Source organism: Chinchilla lanigera, unplaced genomic scaffold (genome assembly GCF_000276665.1).
Source record: "Chinchilla lanigera isolate Chin_1 unplaced genomic scaffold, ChiLan1.0 scaffold00009, whole genome shotgun sequence".
Classification (NCBI taxonomy): Eukaryota; Metazoa; Chordata; class Mammalia; order Rodentia; family Chinchillidae; genus Chinchilla; species Chinchilla lanigera.
Window position 1 is genome coordinate 28733237 of NW_004955410.1, and position 13334 is coordinate 28746570.

The window sequence follows — 13334 nt, forward strand, 5'->3', positions numbered from 1 at the left end:
CAAAGCGCCTGCCTGGCAAGTGCAAGGTCGTGAGTTCAGTTCCCGGTACTGGAGAAAGACCAAAAAAAAAAAAAAAAAAAAAAAAAAAAGAACAAGCCCGCTATCTAGTTATGTTCTGAAATTGACACTTTAAAATCTTCAAAATTATATTTTCAAAAGGATAAGATTATCAAACAGGACTGAAAATTTAAAAAATAAAACCTTTTTTCAGGGTTATGGATCTAATATTTTTTTTTGGTACCGGGAATTGAACTCAGGACCTTGCACTTGCCAGACAAGTGCTTGTGCTGCTGAGCTATATCCCTAGCCCCTGATCTAAATTTTTTAAAAGAAAAAAGTTTTTTATTTAAATAATATTTTTATACCTTGTCAGTCTTCATAGAGAAACAAATTGTTTTTCCTCCAGAGTTACTTGGATTTAACTGAGTGAGAAAAAATACTTTTCTCAATGAACCTCAGAAAAGTTTCCCAAAGTACAAGGAACACTAAACATGTCCGGATTAACTCCAAATGCTAAAACACTTGTTATTCTAATAATCTTATCCATAGAATGCAGTGCTCTCAAAAGGCTTTCACCAAAATGAAGGTTGGAGAAATTTAATTGCATGCCTCAGTTATGCCCTAACTCTTTTATCTGCCTTATCTGCCTTATCATCTCTACCTGGCATCAACATTCATAAAGCTCAAGGCGATATTTCTTGGACATTTTTCTTTCCTTTCAACTGGTTCTTTAAAAACAAGAGAACAAAAATAAAAGCAAACTAAAAGAGGAAGGAAGGAAGGAAGGAAGGAAGGAAGGAAGGAAGGAAGGAAGGAAGGAAGGAAAGAAGGAAGGAAGGAAGGAAGGAAGGAAAGAAGGAAGGAAGGAAGGAAGGAAGGACGGAAGGAAGGAAGGAAAAAAGAGAAGGAAAGAGAAAAAGAAAGAAAGCCTTTGAATTTATATCAGAGGTAAGTTTTCTTCCTTAATCATGCAAATTAGGAAATTTTTTCTGCAACTTGATAAACTCAAAAGATATTCACTGTCAATCCATAACGTTTATGTAACACTGATGGATTTTTCATATATATTTTATTTTTAATACAGTGATGATCTGTGATATCAGCTTATATGCTATTCCTTATCTTTCAATGTAGAAAACCATTGATCTGTACCTAAATTATGACATAAAATCCCACATATGTAATTATTATAACCTTAGAAAGTCTAAGATGAAGGTGTTCCTTGGTCTTGTCATCAAAATAGGTATTTAATAAAATATTAAAGATGATACATTTAAGACATTTCATTTTTATTTCAATATTTACCCTTTACCAAAGTTTTTTATTTGACATATGTCAAAAGTACAAAGACAAATCTCTCTTGCTCTTTGATAAGGTGTCAGTGCTTACGTAAAGGTTTAAGGATAGATCTGTTGAACTATTTTTTTCCAACTGCATGTTATGTATAAGAATTAGCAGCAGCTTATTGAAAGAACTTTACCTGTAGATGATAGCCCTTATCTCACCTCTATCTATCACTCTCTCAATTTCTTTACTGCAAGAGTTTACCTTTGGAGAGTTCATACACCAACTGTCAATCTGCCTTTTCCCTGAGACTTTGCAGCAAAACCTCAGGTGTGTTGAGATTTTACTAGAATAGACTGCTTTCCTTCTTGTTCCACTAGAAACAGATGTAGTCACAAATGCAAGCCTCTGGCACTCCAGATGTGCTCCATCATAGGGCAGAAGGAGAACTTTTTTTAATTCCTGCCTCCCAGATCACAACTGCGTATCTGAACATTTTCTAGAGATTGCTCTTGTTCTAGTTTTACCTTTACCTCCAGATTCCACCCTTTATTAAAGCCCTTAAAATGGCAGCTTTGAAAAAATGTCCATCAATACAAGACTGGTTTAGTTAATTACAGCCCATAAATGAGTTGCTGTACATTTAAAAAGAAAAGAGAGAGGTAGAAAGAAAAAGAAAAGAAAAGGGGTTGGGGATATAGCTCAGTGGCACAAGTGCCTGCCTGGCAAGTGCAAGGTCCTGAGTTCAATTCCCGGTATCGCCCCCCAAAGAAGAAAGGGAAAGAGCTGAGGATGCTCTTAAAAATATGCAAAGGTAAAAAAAGGAAGATACAGAATATTTACCTTTTTGTTTAAAAAGGAGAAAAACATTCATAATTGTTTCTACATTCTTAAAGAAACTCTGAAAAGATACTGGTAGTGGGGGTTGGGGTATGTTACAATGAGGAATGATGAATGACAATTTCATGATGTAAGAGAATTTTCACGATATACTTCCTTGAACTTTTTTTTTTTTGTACTGGAAATCAAACTCAGGACCTTGCACTTGCCAGGCAGGTGCTTGTGCCACTGAACTGTATCCCCGGCCCCCACCCTGAGCTTTTTATTTTAAACAAAATATATTATCTATCTTAAAAGTAGCTTTATTTAGGGAGGGAAAAAAGGTTAAAAGAAAGAGACTTAGATAAGTCCATTCATAGGCTATTGGCTCTACAGTGTGACAGAAAGAATAAACAATCAAGAAGCTAAAAAATTAAATTTAGAAAGCACCAGGATTGATTCTACTTGAAAAACAAACTAACAGACCTCCCAAATATTATGTACCAGTGCTACAGCTTTGTTGATTAATATCTGTTTTTAAAAAACCAAAAAGTCTTTTGAGAACAAATTACATGATAGCAGGATTGAATTCTCTGTCATTCAGCCTTTTCTTCAATTTTCTAAAAGCTATCCCATGGGCTTCCGGCCTCACACCTTGATTCCAAAAGCAGCTCATTGAAGTGAAAAGTGCCCAATCGCTGGAGCAGAGCTGAGCTGCCCCAATTCCAGCTCTACCTATCATTTCCTGGCTGCATGGCTTGTGCACATTGCCCTACGACATGGTGCGTGTTTCTTCATCTGTACAGCGGAAATAAGAACAGTACCTCAGAAGGTTAAAAGAAAGAGACTTAGATAAGTCCATTCATATTCTGAGTATTAGTTAAGACTAATACTGAGTTAAGACTTATTCTGAGTATTAGTTAAGACTTAGAAGCATGTAGAACAGTGCCTGGTTCACCGTAAGAATGCCCTAGGTGTTTGCTATTTTACTTTTTCATCAATTGTTTTATTGTTTGTCTTTTTAAAAGTGCACCTCTATGGCCTGGTTCTTATCCTTCCCATTAACCCTTGTTTCTCCTTCCCCATGCCCCTTTACTTCTACTTTTCTCTTTAAAATAGAAATGCAAACTTCACCAAAATACACCCACAGAGTTTAGGAAACAAGAGCATTCCAAAGAAAGCTATTCATAAAAGTAGAGTGTAGTGTTTATCTGAGAAATTTAGAATTTAAAACCTTAGCATAAACACAATTCCTACACTCCTCCTTCAGGTTGTAAAGCTATAGGTTACCTCATTTGATCCTCAAAACAATACTTCGAGACCCTCAGGGAATATAAAGAATAGGGCCAATGAGGTTAAAAGAGTTGCCTGAGAGTAACTCGCATTAAGCTTATCACAATATCTGGCCAGCTCAGTCCAATAATAATTTATTAAACAGTTATTAGAGTATGGCCTCGTGCTGAACTCCAACTGCCAAACGTTCTCTGTTATAAAGCGTTTATACAGTATGAGACTCTTCTCAATTCCACTCAATCTGATGATCTTGCTACTTAAAAGCTATTGTAGGTAGCATCATATAGTTGGGAGGAACACAGATTTCCAAGCGAAGGATTTTGGGCTGCATGATCTTGGGCACATAACTACTCTAAGCCAGTTTTTTCATCCCTAAGTGTGTGAATACTACTTACGAGTAAGTGGTTGTAAGGGTTCAATGAGAGAATACAAAAAATGTTTACAAACTGTATAGTTCCATCACAGGAATTAGTACTTGTTATCTGATTTAGCAATGGAATGCAAGATCAAACCTAAGTGGGGAAAAAAAAGGCCTGATAGAAAAACATCCTTAGGTACCCATCCCCTAAAAGACCTCCCAGGGAGAGTAGCAAGATTACAAAAACTCACACTATTGCCCCCGTGGAGGTCACCCACTGAGCCAACAGAGGTAGGCCGCCTGGGTCGGTCCCACTCTTACAAATGTATTCCTTTCCATTTGCTCCAGTTGGTGGTTAAGAGGTGAAGAAGGGCAAAGCAGACAGCTGGTGTGACATGAAACAGAAAGATCTATGTTTCACCTTAAAAAAGAGAAAAAAACTCTGTGGGAAATAGTGGGAGAATGAAAAGAAGCAGGAAAGTGCTTGGAGCATTTCAGCTGGTAAGTGAGAGACAGAGGGAAAAGTAGCCCCAAGACAGATGCAATCCACACCCTCCATCTGCAGTCAGAGAGTAGCTCACATGTCAGGAAAAAAAGCTGTCTTCCCTCAGGGGAATCTTGAAGGCTGTCAATGTTCTAGCCATGAGAAAACAAAAAATCTATATAGAATATTCCAACATGTGGAGGCCTGATAGAGCTAGAGAGATGTTCTCTGGGAATCCAACTCTTGCACGCTCTCACTTGGTGAACTGGGAATGTCAGCGGGAGGTATGCTTCACAGGGAGGGAAAGTAGTGTCTGGACCTGCTTGGGGACAGGCCCTCTGCTTCAGATGTAAGAAAGCATTAGAGCGAGGCAGTTAGGAAAGTTAACTGTCAATCAAAAAAGCCTGGGTTCAAATTCAAATTCCTCTGCCTGCTTACTTAATCAGTGTGCTTTGAGATTGCTTCATTTTGCTAAATGGTATTAACTCTTAACTTAGCTAAGCTTTAATTTCCTGATCTGTCAAGGAGGGGCTAATAATAATGCTTTCTTCAAGGATATTGTCATGACTAAAATAGTTTATAAAACAAATAGAAAGTCATCCCACAAAATGAGTCAGTATATGTTGGTTATTACTATATTATTTCAAAAGGCAAGTTTACTAAGTCACTTAGTTTGTAAGAACTAGTGAATAGGAAGTTGGAGTGGAAGAAAATGAAAACTTTCCTGTACCATCAAGCATAAGAACAGACCTTGCATACTCACTGGTAACTGAGATAAGTTTCACATGTTTCCGTGTTATGAACAGTTTTAGATAAGTCGAACATATACATAGAAGTGCAGGCTGGGCAACGTGGCACATATCTGTAATTCCAGCACTTGGGAGGCTGAGACAGGAGGATCGCTGTGAGTTCAAGGCCAGCCTAGACTACATAGGACCAGACTGAACCACATAGTGAGACCTTGTCTCAAAAAAAAAATGAGAAAGAAATGCAACAACTCCAGCGACTACTCATAATCAGAGCTGTGCTTGGATTCTAGCTTCACCGCCACTACTTCTGTAACCTTGGACAAGTCATATAAGCTGTATGTCTCTGATCCACATTTGTAAAATGAGCGTGATAATAATAGTACCTAGTAATGTTGGAATGAGGATACAATGATTTATCCTCACTACAGGCCTTAATATGTCACCGGCAAATGAACAGTGCTTAATAATTGATAGCTATTAATGTTTCATTTACTGCAAAAATCATCATCATCATCATCATCACCGGGCTACTTGTTAATTAAATTTAAAGCCCACTTCTCTGACTAAAGAAAGTAAAACATACTCTGTACTGTGGGTCAGTTTTTGCTCTTATCATAATTAACTTCTAAGAAAGTATAGAAGTCTTTTCTAGGAAGAAATAATTTACCAAGGGTATCCCAACGTTTTAAAACTGATCCACCCTATAATTTGGCTCTCACTGTGGTATTTTAAATTAACTAGGAAGTTTTTCTGAGATACTTGAAATTTTTTAGTTTTTCCTGAGCACTTTCATTAATGATCTGCCCATATTTATGTATCATATTTTATAATCAAGCCATAACCATAAAAGGCAAATATCTACCAAAAACATCTAGCAAAAAAAAGAAAATCAAAGAAAACACATCTGCTTAAAGATTTATCAGCTTTACAATAAATAATTTAGCGTATTTGAAAAGTCAGTTCAGTACAATTTAGTAGTAATAAGAATGTATGTTCAGGACATCAGAAAAAATAAATACTCCTTCCTTTATTCAATAAACATTTCTCAATGCCTGCTACATGGCAGACACTGCCCTCTGTTTTAAATCAAATATGCTGTATTTGTTTACTCTTACAAAGTTCTTGCATTTTATACTTACCCACATTTCATTCAAATTTTTGCATGATCTGATAATATTGCATCCTGATTAAATCAGTTAAATTTTTTTAAAAAGCCCTGTCACTTTAAGAATCTGTAATTTTTTTCTATTAACATTCCTCTCTGGTTTTATGTACTTGGTCTGTAGCATAAATTATCTGCCTTCAGCAAAATGAACAGCTGAAATGCAAGGCTGCTTGACAGTGCTTGTTAGGCCATTAGCTACTGTAAGCTCACTCTGCTGGTAACTCTGCCTTTCAGTTGTCTCAAGAAGTCTTTAAGTTATTCAAAACGTACGAGTTTGACAATCTTGTACCCAAAATGAGCTCAGAATTTTAGCACCATGCTTAGGCATTAATCAATAAACATAATGAAAACAATCTTGGGATGTTTATTTTTAAAGAAAAGTATAACAAATGAATGCTTTGTGCATTGCTAAAAATTAACAGCAGGACAACAGGGCAGAACGAAACAATATTTTTAGTAAATTCTTCTATAAAAGCCTAAGAAGAATATGTGTGTGTGTGTGTGTGTGTGTGTGTGTGTGTGTGTGTATTTTATGTATATTTATATACACACGTAACTGGCCAGATTGCAAAAATACCATAGTAGAGACCTTAGTTCATCCTTTTAATAAGCCTATTGGGGGCGGGTATAGCCCAGCAGCACAAGCACCTGCCTTGCAAGTGCCAGGTCCTGAGTTTGATTCCCAGTACCAGAAAAAAAAAAGTCTCTTGATCTTGTCTTACCTGTCACCAGCATTTCTACCTTCTACATAATGGGTAATCTTTTTCTTCATTCCACCTCTGGAGAAGATCATTTGAAAGACCACAAGATGTTATTTGCTTCTTTGAAACATTTCCAGCATCATAGATCTCATGAATCAGATAGTTCATGTAGATGATGTCTTATTTACCAAGGGTACAAACAATCAAAGAGGTTTCTGTCAAGATAATTTTCTGCTTATTGAGTGGACCATAACCATTCTTGTAGATTCATTCCTTTGCTGACTTCAGGTTTGGGTACTCTCACATAATACATGGTTCCAATCAGGACTGCAACTACAGCTGAGTGCCGCTGAAGATCTGGTAAAGGCAAAGAAGCTATAACACCTTTTGGACCTGGGCCCATATCATGGATACCTCTGATCCTAATAGCTTGCCAATCTGGGATCTGCAGGTACATAGAAGTTGCCAGCTTTACTTGCCATCTTTGCCACTCAAATCTCAGTTCTGTATAGCTGCCTGGATGCCTTGGGACGGTGCCTAGCATTTTCATAGATGAGCTTCCTCCTTGGGCACACTTTTTCTCAAGCATTTTATCTTCAGTTCTGCTTCATAAATGGAACTTCCACTGCATCTTCATGTGGCAGAAAGGTGAAAATGCTTCAAGCCTCTTTAATAAGGGCACTACTCCTATTCATAAGGGCAGAGATCTTCCAACTAATCACCTCTCAAAGGCCCTACCTCTAATATTATTGGTTCAAAATATGATTTGCACAGTGGAGGAAAAAATGCATTCAGATCATAGCACATTCTAAGGTAAGGAATTTGACAATATTTACCAACAGCCTTAAATATCTTTGTTTTTCTCTTATGCACTGGTTACACTTCCAGTTATCAATTCTCTGGAAAAACTGTAAACACGGAGTAATTTTAAGAACAACAATATCCAAATATTATTCATAAGCTTAAAAATGTGTAAAATAATTTAAACATACAACCAGGAGACATGGCTAAATAAATTACTGCACATTGAATCTATTAAACATTGTACAACCATTCTTAAATCATAAAAACTATTTTTTAAAATGATGTAATAATAAAATGAAGAATGTTTATGATTGTGATTGACATTAAGGCTGGGTGGAGTGATGCACACCTGTAATCCCAGCACTCGGGAGGCTGAGGCAGGAGGATTGCCATGAGTTCAGGGACAGCCTGGGCTACAAAGTAAGTTCAAGTCCTGGCTGAACTACATAACAAGACCACTCAAATCTCAAAAAAAAAAAATTAAAATTAAAAAAAGAGATTGACATTAAGAAATATCATATCAAAATTGTGCATCTAGGTTGACAATGTATAAAAAGGAAACATCTCACAAAAATTAATGAGAATGAAGTACATGATAACATGTAAACAAAAAGATATTGAGATGTGTTGTGTATACATACCAATTCCCCACAATGAATATATATATAAAATAAACATATACTAGTGTAAAAAATTCTTAAAAATGAAAATGTTTACCAAAAAGAATACTGATAGCAATTGTTTAGGGGTAAAATGATAATAATCATTTTCTATTCTTTATGTTATTTTGTATTTTCTAAATATTGTATAATAAACATACATTACTTTGAAAATAGAAAGATAAACTTATGGTAGTTAAAAAGCTCTCCAAGTTCAAGCCATTAATATTATATCTTTGGATTATACTACTTCACTAGTTTACTTTATAGCTAATTTTCTCAGGTAAAAAGAAACTAAATTAGGTTATTATGTATATATTCCAAATATACTCTGTTAGATAACCAAGACAAAATTTAAACCAGATTTCCTCTGCCTGTGCTAAAAAAGTAACCTCAATTTTTCTTTTCTTTTTGAGACAGGGTCTCGCTGTGCAGTTCAGGCTGGCTTTGAGCTCACTTTGGAGCCCAGGCTGGTCTTGAACTTGCAAGGATCCTCTTGCCTCAGCCTCCCGAGTGCTGGGATTACAGGCGTGCGCACCATGCCAGCTGGGCTCCTCAGTAATTTTAAACAGTGGGTAAAATAGTCACTCCTCTCCCTTCTGTTACTCAGATACATTGTCATCTACTGTGTGAGTCTCTCTTACAGCTATGCAGTGAGTCATAAATACTGTTATCTTTAAGATTATTTCAGAATCCATTACTATCTCTTACTTTCACTTATAAACATTGTCCTTCATAAATAAAGTTATTCTGTTTGAAAGAATTATATTTGCCCAGATTTTCAGCAAGCTTAGTTTCTTTTTCTAGGTCATCACCAAATGTCAAGGTTAACAAGTTTTGCCAAGGTAGCACGTGGGTATTACATATTTCCATACTGGTGAAAATTTTTAAAAGATGAAGAAACACAAGTATCTGTCCGAATTTCATTCCTTAAAGTCATATTTTGAGTATAAGTGATTTTATATTACCTTAAATCTAAAACTCAAAGTATTTGCTTTCAACTACTTCTCGTGTAATTTTAAAGCATATCTCTTACTAATAGTTGTAACACAAATTCTCTTCCTAGTAATATCTATAATGTTTAAATTACTCAAGAATAATCTTTACTGAGAAAAATTCTAATCTTGAATTTAACCATTGTCCTAAGTTAATTTTATGAATATGCTTTTTTATTGAATTTGCTCATTCGCATCTAGTTGACCCAAATATCTTATCAAATGCCCAAATCAGGTCAAAAATAAGAGTAGCTAGTGACGCTATTTTAAGAGGAAACAAGATGCACGGAAGCTAAACTAGCACTTATTCTGCCAAAATGCACCATTTCTTTGGTACACATATGTTGTGTTTTACCAGTGAAGAAACTGTGACAAGCTGGCAAGGTAGCTCATTCCCACAGCATGGTTTCACTACTTTGTCAATGGATATGCACAGAGACTTTTTAAGCAAAAATATGGGTAAGGATAAGAAGTGTATCTCTTCTTTGTATACCTAGTATCAAAGTATACCAAGCACATACCTATACGTTGTAGGTGCTCCATTAATGTTTGTTAGGTTAGTGACACAATAACTTGATTGACTTATTGAAAAGCAATTGCCAAATTGTACCACATTGCAATAGACACTGCGGCTAATTAACTGAGCTGATTAATGCAAGTTGCTGGTGGAAGACTTCATTCCCAAATGGACCTTTTGACATTGTTCCAGTCACAGTTTCGTATCTTGTTCCAACAAGCCATCTCTCCCAAATACAAGGAGAGCTAGATGAGCAGGGAGGAAGAAATAGTTTAACACAATATATCACTACTCAAAGACAGAAAATTTAGAAATTACACTGATAAAAAGTGCTCTGTGCATTCTTTTGACATGGGAAAATCTCATATTGCAGTAGTGAGACTTGGCTATCAGAGTAAAATAAACCTTAAGCTAATATAAACTAATATCTAATCCCTATCTCATTTTATTATAATCAAAAAGCCTGTCAGAGTTCCACTGCTGACTAGAATTCTCTTCCTATGATTGCTAGCTAGGAAAGGTTAATTTAAACCTTTTGGCTAATACAAAGTTTTCTTCTATATTTTGATAAAGGAATTATAATAAATTGTAATCCAAAATAAAAATATGAATAGATACAAGATATATAGCTTTAATATATATCTTGCCAATGACCCCCAAGTTTGAACACAGAATTTTAATTTATGTTCAAGATTTTACTAGTTCTAGTTTCTCAAGAAAGTCAACCAGCTTCTGTCTGCACATCTTCTCACTGTATAAGGGGAGATAATACCATACCATTTACCACTGTACATTAGGGAAATGCAAATTAAAATAATTTTGAGATACCATCCTACTCCAGTAAAAATGGCTATTATGAAGAAATCAAATAACAAATGCTGGCTGGAAGGGAGGCTTGTACACTGTTGTTGGGACTGTAAACTAGTACAACCACTATGGATATCAGCATGGAGATTCCTCAAAAAATTAAAACTAGAAATTCCAATTGACCCAGCTATTTTCTTTCTAGATATTTTCCCAGAAGAGTCAGTCTCTTATTTCAATGAGACACACATATCCATGTTTATAGCAGCACAAAATATAACAGCTAAATCTTAGAAACACCCTATATGCCTGTTAACAAATGAATGGATTTTAAAATGTCGCTTAAATGAAGTACTACTCTGCCATAAGGAACAACGAACTTGAAGCATTTGTAGGAAAGTGGATACACTTCGAGACCATAATGTCCAGTGAAATAAAAAAGATACACATGTTTAAATATTGCATGGTTTCTCTTATATGAGAAACTCAAAGTATAAATAAAGAGCAAAATAAAAGATAACAGAAATTAGGAAGGTCTTTTTCAAACGGGAAGGGGAACAAGAAATAGAGGAAAAAGGGAGGAAAGGAAGGAAAGAGGGATTTTAAAAAGGGGGAGGGGGCTGGGGATTTAGCTCAGCGGCAAAAGCGCCTGCCTGGCAAGCGCAAGGTCGTGAGTTCGGTTCCCGGTACCGGAGAAAAACCAAAAAAATAAAATAAATAAATAAATAAAAAATAAAAAAGGGGGAGGCTGGGGATATCGCTCAGCACACAGCGCCTGCTTGGCAAGCACAAGGTTGTGAGTTTGATTCCTGGTACAAAAAAAAAAAAAAAAAAAGGAAAAAGAGAGAGGGGGATTGCAGAAAAAATGAAAATAGAACTTTTGCAAATGGGAAGAGGAGCAAGAGTTGGAGGGAGCTGGGAGGGGTGGGAGGGGAAGGGGACAAAAAAGAATTTAGATGTGTTATATACATGTACACATTCCCCACAGAAACGTAATCACTATGGACTGCAAACGTGCTAAAAAAAATTGTTTTAAAATACTACTTACTGCTTTACAGGGAGATGCTATGTGAATTAATTGGTCAATGTTCTTAAAGCATGGCCTAAGTGCTAAACGTTATCGTTAGTTTGCGTTGTATCTCTTCACAATTATCTGCCGCCTTGAAATGCTATAGCTCGCAAGGGTTCCTCTCTCCTAGAATATTTACAAAAGGTTAAAGAAAGTTCAAGAGGTTTAAAAGAAAGGCATGTGGGCTACATGAGGGTAGAAGAAAGGAGAAATTTTGAATTTAGCACATTTTATTGCACATTTCTTGTTATATTAAGTTACATGCTTCTTGAAATTGCACATTATTTTACTAGAAGAAAAAAAAATTAGCCATACAAATTGTGAGTTCAAAATATACTACATAATTTTAAGATATCAATTTAAATAGAACTTTATAAGAATTCATTTATAATAACTTAATGGCTATAATAGAAAGAAATTTAGAATATCAGGCATCAAATTATGTACTAGGATGACCCTATATCCAGTTTTGCTTGTGACACTTCAGGCTAATAACTGTCATTTCCACTTAGTTATTAGTAGCACCCCCTTTTAGTCTTACAAGTGATCCAGTTTAGACAGGCAACTATATGATCACTACACTTAAAATTTTAAAAAAGTTTTTCTGTCTGGCCAGAGTACTGCTGATCTCAACAGAATTAGTTCAATTACCTATATCACAAGAGAATGGCGGTATAAGGAAAGGGGGCTCAAATTAGGTACTTTATTTTCAGAATCACTAAATGAAGATGACCTCAAGAATTTATAGAGAAGAAAACATATTGTTTCAAGAAAAATTGAAAGCTTGGTTGATGGAGAGGGGAAAAAAAAAAGGAAATAGCCAGGCTTTGTGGCATATGCCTGTAATCCCAGCACACTGGGAGGGTGAGGCAGGAGGATCATACATTCAAGTCCAGACTGGACAACTTGGCAATTTAGCAAGATTATATCTCAAGATTAAAAAAAATAAAGATGAGCTGGGACTATAGGTCAGTAGAAAGACCCTGGATTCAATTCCCAAAAGTAAAAAAGAAAAGACTAAAAATGACAAATAGCTGTTATATAACAATTACTTTGCCCAAACAGTTGTCCATCTTTAGTGAAAAATCTTAGGTGATTTTTACTCTAGGTATTCCTGAAACTAAAAGAATTCCTAAGTTTCCATTTTGAGTTATAAAAAATATTTAAAACATCCCATGTGTTTCAGCTGCACCCAGTCAACCCATGCCTTCCGGGTGCCCCACCCTCTCTTACCTCTTCACACAGTTCAAGCTTGATTTTAAAAGCATTCTAATCTCATCCTCAGTTCCTTCTCCTACTCACCCATCCTGGGGCTCAATCTGACCCCCATTTCCACAACCCATTTTAGCCCTAAGCAATAGTGATTTAATGAGTTTCAACTCAATAGTAGAGAACAAGTGCAATTCATCCCTTGTGAATGGCTCAAATAACCCAGGTTTGCAAAGGGCATTGCAGTAGTATTCCATAGGTCATTGGTGTCCATCAGATCTCCATTTATGGTCAATGTATTCTGATGGTCTCATGCCTGATCTTGAATTAATACTTCCATGTCTGGAGGATAGAACCTTGAAAATTCTGCAAGAGATGAAAATCCTGAGGCATGAGTTTTGTAATGCCAATTTGACCATGCTGA

The 13334-nt window shown here is 35.9% G+C and overlaps 1 pseudogene; it reads right to left on the bottom strand.

Annotated features, from left to right (window-relative positions):
- Positions 1–4171: 4171 nt before the first annotated feature.
- Positions 4172–13044, bottom strand: LOC102025553 (annotated as a pseudogene).
- Between the last annotated feature and the right edge of the window lie 290 nt (positions 13045–13334).